Below are 13,254 nucleotides of genomic sequence, written 5' to 3'. Positions count from 1 at the left end.
ATTTTCTCGCTCTCTTCTTGTATTAAATTACTGTTTGAAAATCATGGACATCACTTGGATCTGTAAAAATTAAAATATGAGCAAAATAAAGGTGTTGTGGGGCAATGGAGGAGTGGGAAAGAGGCACAAGAGGGAGAGAGCAACGTAGGGGGAGGAGTATAATATGGAAACAACAACAAAAAGCACAGACGGGTTTGGTGGGCATACGAGTAGCATATCCAGCAATCTCAGCATGTCAAAGTCCATGACCCCCCATCCAAAATCAGTAGTATCAGAATCATCTATTTGAATCAGCCCTCCAGCTTCACACAGTTTGACAATGCCTCACTTGAGCAAGGGGATATCACTCTGCAGCTCAAATGTTCTTTGTCAACTCTACTGCCAAAGTAGTCCAATGTGAGTTTGATTCTAAACAGGTACAGACCAGCCTTCTTTCCTTAACTAAGGTTCCAGAGACAAAACTCCAACTGTTCCCACCTGTAATACAGTAAGTAGCTTCCTTTTTGATTTTCCACCCATGCTCTGCCTCTGAGGGGAAATCTGAGAATATGTGCTCACCTCGAAGGACAGGCATCAGGGCTTGCATGAATTCACTAGTACGGGTGGAGAAACAGCACTTCAGCAGCTTGACCCCTTTTTGATTGGATCCATAAAGCAAACATGACACCATATTCAGCCTCTACATCTACATCATTAGCAGAATCTTACAAGAGACCATTGTCAATGCATGTAGGAAACCTGTAAAAATTCCTCAAATAATAACATCAATGATACTCATTCAAACGTCGCCTAAGGAAAGACTGAACTCCTTCAAGACCAAGTTCCTGCTGCTAGGCCGAAGCACTGAAACCCCACTTTCACTTGTCTGGGCTCTCCAGCTGTCTTAAGAGATCAATAAACAGTTAATCACCTGAATACAAATGCCTACCACTAATTCCACAGCTGAACAATTCTAAATGGGGCAACTGCCAACATTAGGTCCCTTGTATAATCGCTCTGATGGTACTATTGGTTGAGAGGATCCCCTGCTCCAATAGTATACACCTCCAGGATCAACTACTTCAATTTAATCTTGAGAGCTAAACTGGCAAATAAATTAGACAAGCTCTAAAAAGCACAAAACTATGCCGGGTGCCCCAATATTCACCTGTAGCAACTGAACCGCCTACATCCTGCACTAATTTGAAACTACGACAATTCCTTCATTGACACAAAGACATTTTGTGACCAAATGCTATACACAGATGACTGCTCAACGCCACTTCTGCCTCTTTAATTTTTGCAAGATTTCAGAAAGCTAAGAAAAAGCACTTTTTCCAACACGTCTTGAGATATCAGAAGAGACCATCTCATGATGCAATTCAACAAAAAAATCTAACCTCTGAACATAGGATTATAGTGCTAGCAGTCCTAGTACACTACCTTTCTTCAGCCACACAACAGACATCAATGAAGCGGTCAGGCTTTATTGGCACAATAAAAATGATACATTAAAGTTATTCTAAACACCTAACACCTATTCACTGCACAAAACAAATATCAGACTCGTAATTAATGTGAATCTATCGATGGAATATGGCTAAAGGCGCTAGTAGAACAAGCATTCCACCCAAGGCAATGTAAGGCTATCGAAAACAAAATGTTTCTCTGCACTTCCGATGAAAGGAGTCAATTTCCTTTTCTTCCACCACACATTTGTGGCCATGCACAACGTTTTTCCACACTATCCGTCGAAAGCTTGTCAAACTCAGGGGAGAGGGGTTGGCCTAACGGCTAAGGCGCTCGACCTCGGACCTGGGGATCTGGGTTCGAGTCTCGGTAACGACGCCAAAAACCCCCTGTGATTCTGGGCAAATCACTTAATCTCCCCGTGCCTAAAAAAAAAAAAAATGAAAGTGTGTCCTCATGTAACGTAACTGTGCTATGTAAAGCGCTCTGATAACTGATTCGGTTCGGTTCTAGTTTGCGCTATATAAAACTCTGCAAAAAAAAACCTCCTATCTCCTTCTTGTAATGAGTCCTTCCATCCTCGATCTCAGATAAGATCATGGTCCAGCTTCTGGACCATTATCTCTCATCAATTCTCTATCATCACCTCTCACCAACTTTCCACACACACTGTTGATGAATTGCTTTCCCTGCCTACGTTTTGAATATGTCAATCATCCAGTTCAATTCCATACAGGACGGACTTAACAGATCAGAAGACTGGACCACTCTACTTTAAGGCACAGTCCGTGGCTTTTGCTTTGGCTTTTGCTTTTCCACCTCTAATGTACCCACGTCTGTTCGAACTAGGACAATTGGTTTCTTAACCATGTAATATGTATGCCATCTCGAATGCTTGCTTATTGCTCCAGTGTTGTACAAAATGCTTAATATTTAAAATCAAAGATCGTAATTGGTTGAAAAATGGTTATTCGACCCATTCAATATGTAATATGCACTCGCTGCTTCACCTCGATCACCCCCTCACCCACTCCAAGATGTCCGCCGTCCTTCTCACTCCTCTTCACCTTTCTAAAATGGCGCCTACACTTCTGGCGTCAAGCCCATACCACGGCTTAGTCCGTTGGCTGTTTCTATTACCCATATGGTGAACGCCATCATAAGGCTATCCACGGTCGAGCCTCCTTGCCCACTGCTATGGTGCACTCCGGACGGGACTAGAAACGCCCGACACCGCGATCCCATTGAGGTAAGACCACTCGGTTGACACCACTGCCTTCTGTTGACAGCTATTCTACAGTAAGATACTGGACTGATTCCTCAAAATTAATTCAATTTTTTCAGGATCACTTGGAACCGGACTGCCTATCCTCGCAGCCGGCCCCACCCCACAACTTTTCCAGGCTCACAATGTGCTGCTTGCCCTCAGCCAATTCGTAAAGGTATTTTTCCTCCCTGCATGCTGTTAAAATTAGTGTCTCCATCTCACTACGCTGTCCCTCACGGCCTGCCTTGACCCCACAGGCTATCCACACCGGGACGAGGAACGCCGATCGGACGTTCTGCCACTTTGCCCACCACCTTACAGAAGCCCCTCAAGGCCCAGTGTTCACATGTGAAGGTAAATCCCTGTTTCACATCGAGTTCACGCCACCCTCTCGCCCCTTCAACTAATCATGTAACCAGGCTCTTCTTACCCACAGGTGACTTGCATCGCCTCTGAGGCTTCACATCCAGACGCCTTGTTTCCCCCCTTATCCGCCATCAGGTTAGTCTAACGATCCACTGCACCCCTGTCACATCTGCACGGTCTCTCACTGAGAATTACTGCGATATCAGTATGATTAACACGGCTCATGGCAAGTGCTGTATGGCACCCTCGTCTTTTTAACGTGCACCTCAACGTTCTGCCGCCTCTTGGAACACGTATCACTCGGGCTCGCCATTATGCCCTTACGGTGGTCAACTCAACTTCTTGGCTGACAACTCAGGCTACAATAATATTGACCAATCTGCTCTGCACAACTTGAACGCCATTACGTCTATGACCCCGTCTTCGTCACCTAGCTTGCTACGTGCTCCAGCCGTACGCAGCACACTCCTACCCACACCATAAGCCACTCTTTCCACCCCTGCACAGGCTTATCGTCGTCGCCACAACACCGGTTTGACAGTCTTCACTGCCCTAGAGTGCAATTGAGCACCTTGTCACTGATCTTCACAAAACCACGTAAGTGTGGATGGCATGTTGAATCTTAATGTAAATATAAATCGTTTAACATTAAACTGTTCCTCTTTCCTCCTCCTGTTTATTCCCACAGGCTTTTTAACTACTCAGGCAATAGCACAATAACTAGTCCTGAAGATGATCCCAGTTCTTGTTTGGAGCTAGGGATCGAAACGTCACGTCGACTGTTTTAACAGTACTGCAGTGCTCAATTGTGCATATTTGTTGCAGTAACTGTTGGTTTGTGCTTACACAAGATTGCATTGTATTGTAAGCCGCCTTTTGCTCCACTTCCTTTGCCTGTTAAACTTGTTCTTATCTTTCCCTCATTTTTCCCTGTATTGTTTTTCTTCCCTTACTTGGTACAGGCTTGTGCCCAGTTTTTGATCTATGTCGTGTCTCATATATTCGTGAATCCTTGTTAAATTTTGAAAATAAATATTTCCCTGTCCGGCTGGACATTGGAGAAAAAAAAGAGCCATAGTTTTTATTTAAGTCTATGTTTGCCACTTATAAATTTATTTGATACGGTTAGTACCTTTGTTCTTGACAAAATTACGTTCTGAATATGGTCCGACTCATGGCCTATCTTCACATTAACCCACTTGACTTCTCTCCAAAACCTCCTGTGGCCCAATTCTACTTTTCTCCTTTGGATTTGCACGAATGGTGAATTTGATCAAGCCAGAGCCAAATCATACAGAAATTAAATGCTTCACATAAGTCACAGTACATAAGTTGGTTAAACAGTCCGGGTGGCTGGCAAGTGAAAAATGTAAGATGCTTATAGGGGAGACAGAGACAATATAAGGGAGGAGAGCATTAACATTATGGTCATTATACATATTTACCCCAACTGGAAAGATGGTGGGAAAGGGTTATTGGGTTCCCCGATAGCAGCTAGCAGCAGCTTTATGGGCACATTTGGGGGGCAGCTACATCTCGGAATATTGCTGACATGTTCTTGTCTGACAGTGTGTCATAAATATAGATTACATAAACACTGCAGCATAGGGTGTAGAGTTTCATTTATTGACACCAATGGGGCGATACTTCTGTATCTATATTCGGAACACTATACTTCTATCGGAATATATACTTGCTTCAACGTTCTGGTATCTTACCATTGAGGATCCCTCTGTAGTACATGGGCCTGAGATCTACAGGAAGGGTATTACAGTGTAGTGTGCTAAATATGTGGCATGATTAAAACCTAGACTGTGCACAGGGTTTTGAAAAGAGGGAGAACATGAACATTGGACGACTTTATATATTGCAAAGCTGATAATCATGTTCCGGGGCAGGAATATATTGTGAATGACAATAAGTAGGCTTCAGCATTTATTTAACTTGGTTATAGAGGTCTGCATTATAATGTTTTACCTTGTATGGAACGGATAGTAGGTCCAGATTTTCCTGATGCTGCGAAATAGTGTGCAGGGATGTGGAATTTAATACAATATCTACTTCCATGGGACAAGGTACTTCATAAAACTAATTGCCCACCAACAAAATGCACTTGTCCCTTTGGTGCCATGTAGTGCGGTGCCAAATTATGGCAGCAATTTCATTATATGAGAGCTCTAATAGCCTTTCCTGATTTGGAGAGCTCATACCATAGTACGGTTTAAATACTAGAAAGTCCCTTATTTTGCCCCCTTTCCGAAGATCTACATACTGGGGCTGGAGATAGCGGTCAGCAATTGTTCCCATGGTTAGAATGGTCTCTCGAGTCTGTGCAAACCTACTAACTTGCATGTTTTATGGATTTTCATCAGCTCGTCTCTAATATTTTCCCATACAGAAAAACATTGGAAATTTACTAAATGACAAGGGCAGAAGTACAACTTCTTCCAGAACTGGGGAAGAACAGTAGGTGGTGGGAAACTGAACGTATTACCACTCAACAGATTTTGTGTGAGCAAATCTACACATAGTTGCTCGTGCTAAAATGCAGTTCAAATATTTTCTAGGAGTACGATTTCCTGACCTACTTCTGTAAATTCTTGTGAAATCACGAAAGCCTTAAATCTGCCCTAATGAAAGGACATATACCACGGGTGCACTTCTGTGGCTTTCTTTAAGAATTTGTGCTTCTAGCAGACCGGAAGTGGGGGGGGGGGGGGATATCGAGTGAAAGGAAACATTTTACTTTTGTATAAACTGAACAAGGGTGACCACAGAGCCATCCAGTAACTAATAGAAGGTTCAGGATTTGAAAGTGGATCCAATTAATCAGAGGAGAAAAACTAGAGTCATCTGCAGAGGTTGAAACCAAAGGATGAGCGTTCTGCCCAGAAAGAGGTATAAATTAAAAGTAGTTAGTGGGGGGCCAAGAATTAAGACTTCTCAGACTCCCACCAAAAGACTTATAGATCGGCGCCATGTAAACAGCCCGAGTCATGAATGTAAGAGGAACCATTCAAGGGCTGTGCCACAATGAAAATGTTAAGTAGGATACAATATGCAATTGTGTCCAATTTAGCCAAGAGGTTAAGGTGGTTAAATAGAACAACCACCAGTAATAACTTCATAAAGTGTAAAGCTACAGTTATAGTGACTGAGATCTAACTTGAGTTAAAAGCAAGTAAGAAGCACTGGAAAGGATACATGTTAGAGTAAAGACAGCTGTTTGTAAGCACAAATAGGGGGAAAATTCAACACACACCAGATTAGCCCCTTATACCAGTCCCAAGATAGGGTGCTCCTTCTCCCGGTACCCAGCTACCATGAGTACCCCACCAAACCACTGCAAGAACAATCCTTCAATCCCATTGAGGAAGAGCGCACGTCAAATACAATCAAATAACAAGAAGTGCAAAGTGCTCATTAAAAGGTTATTTTTGATTGGAAAAACATGACAGCAAACTTGTCAGTTCCTTTCACTAGGGAACTTCTTCAGGGCAGGAGGAAGTGCATATTTTTCCCAACAGGTATAACAAATCATTTTCACTTGCGCTTTTGTGTGACAAGACATCACGCTGGAATTGATACACATGCTGCTTCATTACCAAGTGACTGTATCCATGAATTGATATGGAATCACAAAACTAGTCGTTTTACAAGGTGTGAAAAAAATGCACATTCTCTTGCCCCGTAGAAGTTCTGTAGCAGAAAGGAACTAAGCGTGTTTGCTGTCATGTTTTTCTAATGAGGAATAAACAAAGAACATTTTAGTTACCACTTTAGACTGATCGATATTTGATTATACTCAGAGACGTGCTCTTCCCAAATTGGATTCACGGATACATTATTGTTGTTAGGACACAGGTGCCGGAGAGCCTTAAAAAATATATAAAATTTCCAAAGATATTTAAAAGAAAAGCAAATCATAAGTACAAAGGCGGTTAGGATTTAGCCTTTAATTTTATTTACTTTTTTAAGTGGCTAATGACGGCAAACTTGAGAGAGAGCAGATGCCAGAGATTAGAAACAGTCTGGATAGACGTGTAATCACCCATGTGGGAAGAGGTGAATGTTTGATAATTTGCGACAGAGGAAAGAAGAGAGAAAAGACCTGGGGGACAGTTGGTTTTAAATAAGGGAATTAAGTAATTCAGGGTGTGGTGGTGAATGAGGTTAAAGTAGCAGAGTACCAGGAAGAGATTAAAGATAGCAGGAGATCCATGAGACAAATAAAAAGAATTTGGGTTATCTGGTAGTGCGTGGTGGTTGTGGATACTTAATATGCATACAGTTGGAGGGGATTATTTGCCAAGAGATTATATATTTTGTACAGTATGGTGGGCAAGAAGGATTTACCACAGGAATAAGTGTGAGATGTATGTTCATTAGTAATAACAGTCTCCGGAGAGTTTCCACTAATTATTTTATTAAAAGGTCATCTTTGCTGTTAAAAAGAAATACAAGGATTGTGTGCAAGGAGTTTGAATGGTTATGGGCTAGCAAGCCATCATGGCGGACGGAGGCTGTTAGAGCTCCGGTGCCGCCGGAAGGAATCCACATCCTGCATGCCGTGTAGGGGGCCGATCTGTGCCATAACTGGTGGGATCCTGATAATAAAGTTCCCAGCTCGACTCGACGGAGGTTTGGAGACTCCAGGACCTGCGGCTGTCCGACAAATCACGCTGAGGCACCTGCGGCCTGGTCCCACGTTGAGAGCCGGGGCCTCGAGTGCGGGCGGTGCCCGGGACTTGGACCGCTGCCTGCCGGGGGAGATCGGGGCTGCCCTGAACCTCCCTCCCCTCCCCCACCCCCTGCCGCCATTGCTGATACTGGAGAGTCACGGAGGAGGGTTCCTGTGCGTGCCGACGACCTGGAACAGGGCCGGAGGAGTGGGGAGAACCTCTGGCAGTGCCCTATGTGAGGTGAGAGGTGGTGTGCGAGGGGAAACACTCGGCCTGGGACTGCGCTACTCTGGAGGGGTGAGGATCCGGATGGGCCCAGTGAAGATGAGGATACGGGCCCGGGGGACGAGTGGAGGAACCGGGAGAGTCGCTGTTGTTGCCCTGGACTGAGAGTGCGGGGCTGCCCACCCCGGGAGTGAGCGGAAGCGAGTGTCTGCCCCACGGACTGACCCCTGATACCCCCTTTCGAGTGACCGAAGGCGGGAGCGGCCTGCGACGTTCCAAACGCCGGTGCCCTACGTAGTGCCCTGTTGCAAACTCGGTTGCTCACCGAGACCTGGAGGGACTGCAGGGTTGGATTGAGAGACTGAGTGGAATAAGCACGGGTGGTGAAGAGTGTCTATCCTGCGACGTGACCCCGGTCACTGTAAGGGCCTCTGAGTGGCCGACATGGTGCGGAAGGGTGCAAGAGCCACGGATGGCAGGGAAGGGACATCTGCTGGACCTACCCCGGAGGCGGGTCTGGGTGGCCCCGCATCTTTAACACTGAACTCTACCCTCCCGGAAGACCACCAAGGGGACAAGCTGGACCTAATACTCAAGGAAATCAGGGACTCTAGAGCCGCGATGGAGATGCAAATGGGCACCCTCACCACCAATCTCTCACTGCTTAAAGCAGACCATGGTAAACTGGTGGACAAAGTCAAAGACCAAGGGGCGACGCTAGCGGACCTTGCCCCGACGGTGGCGGAACACTCCGATTCCATCCAACAAATCCAACGCCAGGTGAAAACTCTCATGGAACGTGTGGAGGATGCAGAAGGCCGCAATCGCCGCAATAACTTACGCGTCATTGGCCTTCCGGAACGCAGCGAAGGGCCCCACGCGACGGAATTCATGGAACAATTGTCCCGAGATCACGTAGCTGCAGAGGGACTGTCACCGTTCTTCTGTGTAGAGAGAGCACACAGGATCCCCACTGGTCAACCGAGACCGGGACAGCCACCACGGCCACTGATTGTGAAGATTCTTAACTACCGTGATAGGGACGCATTGCTTAGACAGGCCCGGTTGAAATCCATCATAGAGTAAGAAAATAGGCGTATCTCACTATACCCGGATTATACCAACCAGGTGCAGAAACAGAGGTCATCTTACTACGAGGTGAAAAAGAGACTGCAGATAGCCAAACTCCGCTACGCCCTGTTATTCCCTGCGCGCCTCAAGGTAATTCATGACAATAAAACACACTTCTTTGAAAGCCCCACGGACGTGGAGGAGTGGCTGGAGGTGATGGATATTGGAGAAAGCCCGGACCCAACCCAGAGCTCGCCGGCCGGCGGATCCAGAGCCGGATCGGGTCATGCAGAGGACGGATCAGATGCGGGGGGCACAGAACCGAAACGGCGCAAACCTACTCTCCATCAACAAAAGCAAGGACAGGAAGATGCTGTCGTACTGGTGGGCTCGTTCAGAGAAGACCGTGGAGCCATACATACGGACACCGAGGACAGCACAACAGTGTGGTGTTATTCCCGACGGTAACACCTAGAGCGGCAGATGAACTTTTGGACAACCACCAGGAGTAATTTCTAACACGGAAGGGACCTGGAACTTCAGGTCGCATTGGTATCCTTTTCCTTCAGTATACTCGATATGTACAGCTACGTCTTGGCGGGAGGAGGGGATCCACGAATGGGATACATGAATGTGAGTCTGCAGTGATATGTTGACCCTGGTAGTGGCCGGGTTGGGCTTTCTCATCGTCTTTGCCAGGCGGGTCTTACGCATCCCACGCTCAAGTGCTACTCAGGTACATTACGCTGTATAACTGGGACACATGGGCCCCCCCCCCCCCCAAAAACCGCAGCTAACACTAATTGGCGATTATATGCTATCCCTCCCGGCGGCGCTGTTGAGCCGACAGCGCAGACAAGTATGGCCCTTTGGACACGGCCTAAGCCTAGCCAACCCCCCAGAAGCATATGCAACGTTGATTGTTTGGTTATGTACTACAGTTTCATGTTCGGCACAGCAGAGTTCCGAAGCTGCGCTTCCAAAGTTTGTGTTTGGGGAAGGGAGGGAACCGTCTCCGGGCTAGCACCGATAATGTACATGTTGCACTGTGAAATGTTATTTACTGTGATACCTGTATCGGGATATGGCTGAAGAGAAAGGGAAATATAGGCTGGTTACTTGGAATGTGCAGGGATTGGGAGCGGTACAGTAGTGGCACAGGGTACATGCCTTCTTGCTACGCCAGCATGCTCACATAGTATTCCTGCAGGAGTCCCACCTAACGCAGTCCGAAGCGCACACGTTACGGAAAAAATGGAGAGGAACCATCTTTTCCACTACGTACTCTGCCTTCTCCAGGGGGGCCACGATATGGGTGAGATACGGTACCCCTTTCGTAGAAATGGAGGAGGGTGGATGAACAGGGACGCTACATACTAGTAAAGGGCACACTAGATGGTACAATGGTGGTCTTCGGTAGCATCTACGTCCCGAACTTTGAGCAAGACAGATTTCTTACAACCGTCAGCCGGGCCCTGGCAGACTGGATAGATATCCCCTGGATCCTGGGGGGTGACTGGAACATGATACTAGATGTGGACCTGGACAGGTCACACCCCCCCCTCCAGGCGACAGGAGTACATAAACTGTCTGACACGTTTCGGACATGGATTCAGGGATGGGGCATGAGAGATGTATGGCGTACGTTACACCCGGCACACAAAGAATATTCGTACTATTCCCCATTGCATAACCTACATACCTGGCTAGATAGATTCCTCTGCACCGACTCCTTACTGACAAAATGTACGTCCTCAGCCTCTCTCGCCAAAACCTTTTCGGACCATAGGCCGCAAACACTAGATCTACACTGGGGTAGGATACCCTCACCGGTCCCCACCTGGAGACTCAACCCCTCCCTACTTGAAGATGGCGTGTTCCGCGCACACCTTGCTGACACGTTGGCCAATTACTTCCAGGAAAACTGGGACTCTACGTCCTCGGACCTGGTGGTATGGGACGCAATGAAGGCTGTGCTCAGGGGCGCTGCGATAGGCAGACTGGTGGGATCCAGACAGGAAATGCATGGCAAACTATGTGACGTGGAGGACCGCTTGAAAAAGCTTGAGACTGAGGCAGGGAATGACCCAGAGCGCAGGGGTGACTTGCAATTGTGTAACGTAGAGCATGCAGAAACCCTAGAAACCTTACGGGTCATAGACTATGGGGACTATCTGAGACGACAGCAGGCGGAGGCGGATAGATCCGGGGCACTGCTAGCCCGTCTGATCCGAGACACCCCTGAGGTCCCGGTAATCATGAGCATCCGGGATGGAACAGGCAGACAGGTGCATACACAACTAGAGATCAACACTGTGTTCAAGACCCATCTGGAGGGACTCTATGCTCCTCCCCCTGCAGATACTAGAGATGATATGTTAGATTTCCTAGGAGACTTGACATTTCCGACCCTGACCAACGACATTCAAACGGCCCTAGCCGGACCCATAACGCAACAGGAAACAAAAGTAGCTATCCACACACTTAATCGGGGTAAGACTCCGGGCATAGATGGGCTACCGGGGGGAGTTCTACCAAACCTACTTCGAGACCCTGGTACCTATCTTAGAACGAATTTACAAAACTGCTTTTGAGGTCGGCCATTTGCCGGTCACGACCATGCAGGCCTTGGTGATATCTATTCCGAAATCCGGTAGAGACACCCTTGACGTGACCAACTATAGACCCCTCTCCATGCTTTCCTCGGAATATAAAATACTCAGCAAAGCTATTGCCTTACGAATACAAGCCCATCTACCTGGCCTGATCCACACTGACCAATGTGGCTTCCTCCCAGAGAGAAGCACCTCAAAATACGCGACGGCTGCACGCCCTAATGTCAACCACCCCACAAGAACTGCCGCACGCGGGCTGCATAGCCCTGGATCTCCGACAGGCATTTGATTCCCTGTCATGGGACTTTATGTTTGAAGTTCTAGGCCGATTCGGCTTCCCGGATGCCCTGATAAAATAGATTCGGCTGTTATATACGAACCCAGTGGCTAGAGCACGAACTGGCGGACACACCTCGGACAGCTATAACGTTCACAGGGGCACCCGACAGGGATGCCCGCTATCGCCATTGCTGTTCGTACTTACATTAGAACCCCTAGCGGATGCACTCCGACATTGGGCAGCGGAGACAGGCATACCAGTTGGGGATACCCATAACTTGCTCTCCATATATGCCGACGATATACTGGTGTTCCTCCGTAATTTACAAGGAGATCATTCCCGACTAGCGACCATCTTTGAAAGTTTTGAGACAATCTCTGGCCTGGCCATAAACCCAAGTAAATCCCTGGGCTTCTTTTTCCGGGATGGACAGCAGCCTACCCATGTACGGTTTGGGCCCTATGAGATCCAGGTAGCGCCCACCACGTTCAAATATCTTGGTATCAACGTATATCGGAGTCCCGAAGACCAGATTGAGGGCAATGTGCGGAGAGCAATTAATGGCCTTCGAGGTAGCGTGAAATTTTGGACATCCCTGCCCCTCTCTGTGATGGGCCGGGTGGCGATCTCAAAGATGGTCCTGCTCCCCAGGATCTTGTACTATTTCGTAAACCTGCCGGTGCTACTCCCACAACAAATTTTTACCATGTTGAACACGCTACTCATCAATCTCGTATGGGGGGTCAGGAAGACGGCGTATCAGCCTCAAGAAACTACAACTGAATACCAGACAAGGGGGTCTGGGAGTGCCAGACCTGCGTAGCTACTACTACGCAAGCCAACTCCAATGGTTGACACGCTGGGTGGCGGGTAGGAACCTACATGAGATTGCTTACACAGCAGCCGGAGTGGCACGCGGAGAGCTCCACTCCCTTTTACTACCTGCTGCCAAGATCCCCAGAGACTGCCACCCCCTCCTACGCGTAGCTCTGAAATGTTGGCGGAAAGCACTGTTGTACACGGCAGGGACCACCCCCTACGCGGACAACATTCCCCTTCTAGGACTCCCAACACCACAAGGGAATTTGTCACGAAGCAGATTGCAGCCCTGGACGGCGGCCGGGGTGGACAGAGTAGGAGACCTGTTTGGGGACGACATTTTACTGAATCATGCCTCTTTCGCACAATACACAGGTGCCCCACAACGACTGTACCTTCTACACGCCTCGGTGACCTATGTGAGGCGCACCTGGGCCCCACAACGCACCAGTCCAGCACGAGCTGGTTCATCTCCTCCAC

The 13,254-nt window shown here is 47.6% G+C and overlaps 1 protein-coding gene across 2 annotated transcripts in view; it reads right to left on the bottom strand.

Annotated features, from left to right (window-relative positions):
- DNAJB6 (DnaJ heat shock protein family (Hsp40) member B6) overlaps positions 1 to 13,254 on the bottom strand; it is a 451,460-nt gene that overhangs the window by 432,968 nt on the left and 5,238 nt on the right. The gene's annotated exons all lie outside the window — the stretch shown is intronic.

The sequence above is a fragment of the Lissotriton helveticus genome, chromosome 10, assembly GCF_964261635.1.
Source record: "Lissotriton helveticus chromosome 10, aLisHel1.1, whole genome shotgun sequence".
Taxonomy (NCBI): Eukaryota; Metazoa; Chordata; class Amphibia; order Caudata; family Salamandridae; genus Lissotriton; species Lissotriton helveticus.
The sequence above is the reverse complement of the archived record's forward strand: the minus strand, read 5'-3'. Positions and strand labels throughout refer to the sequence as shown.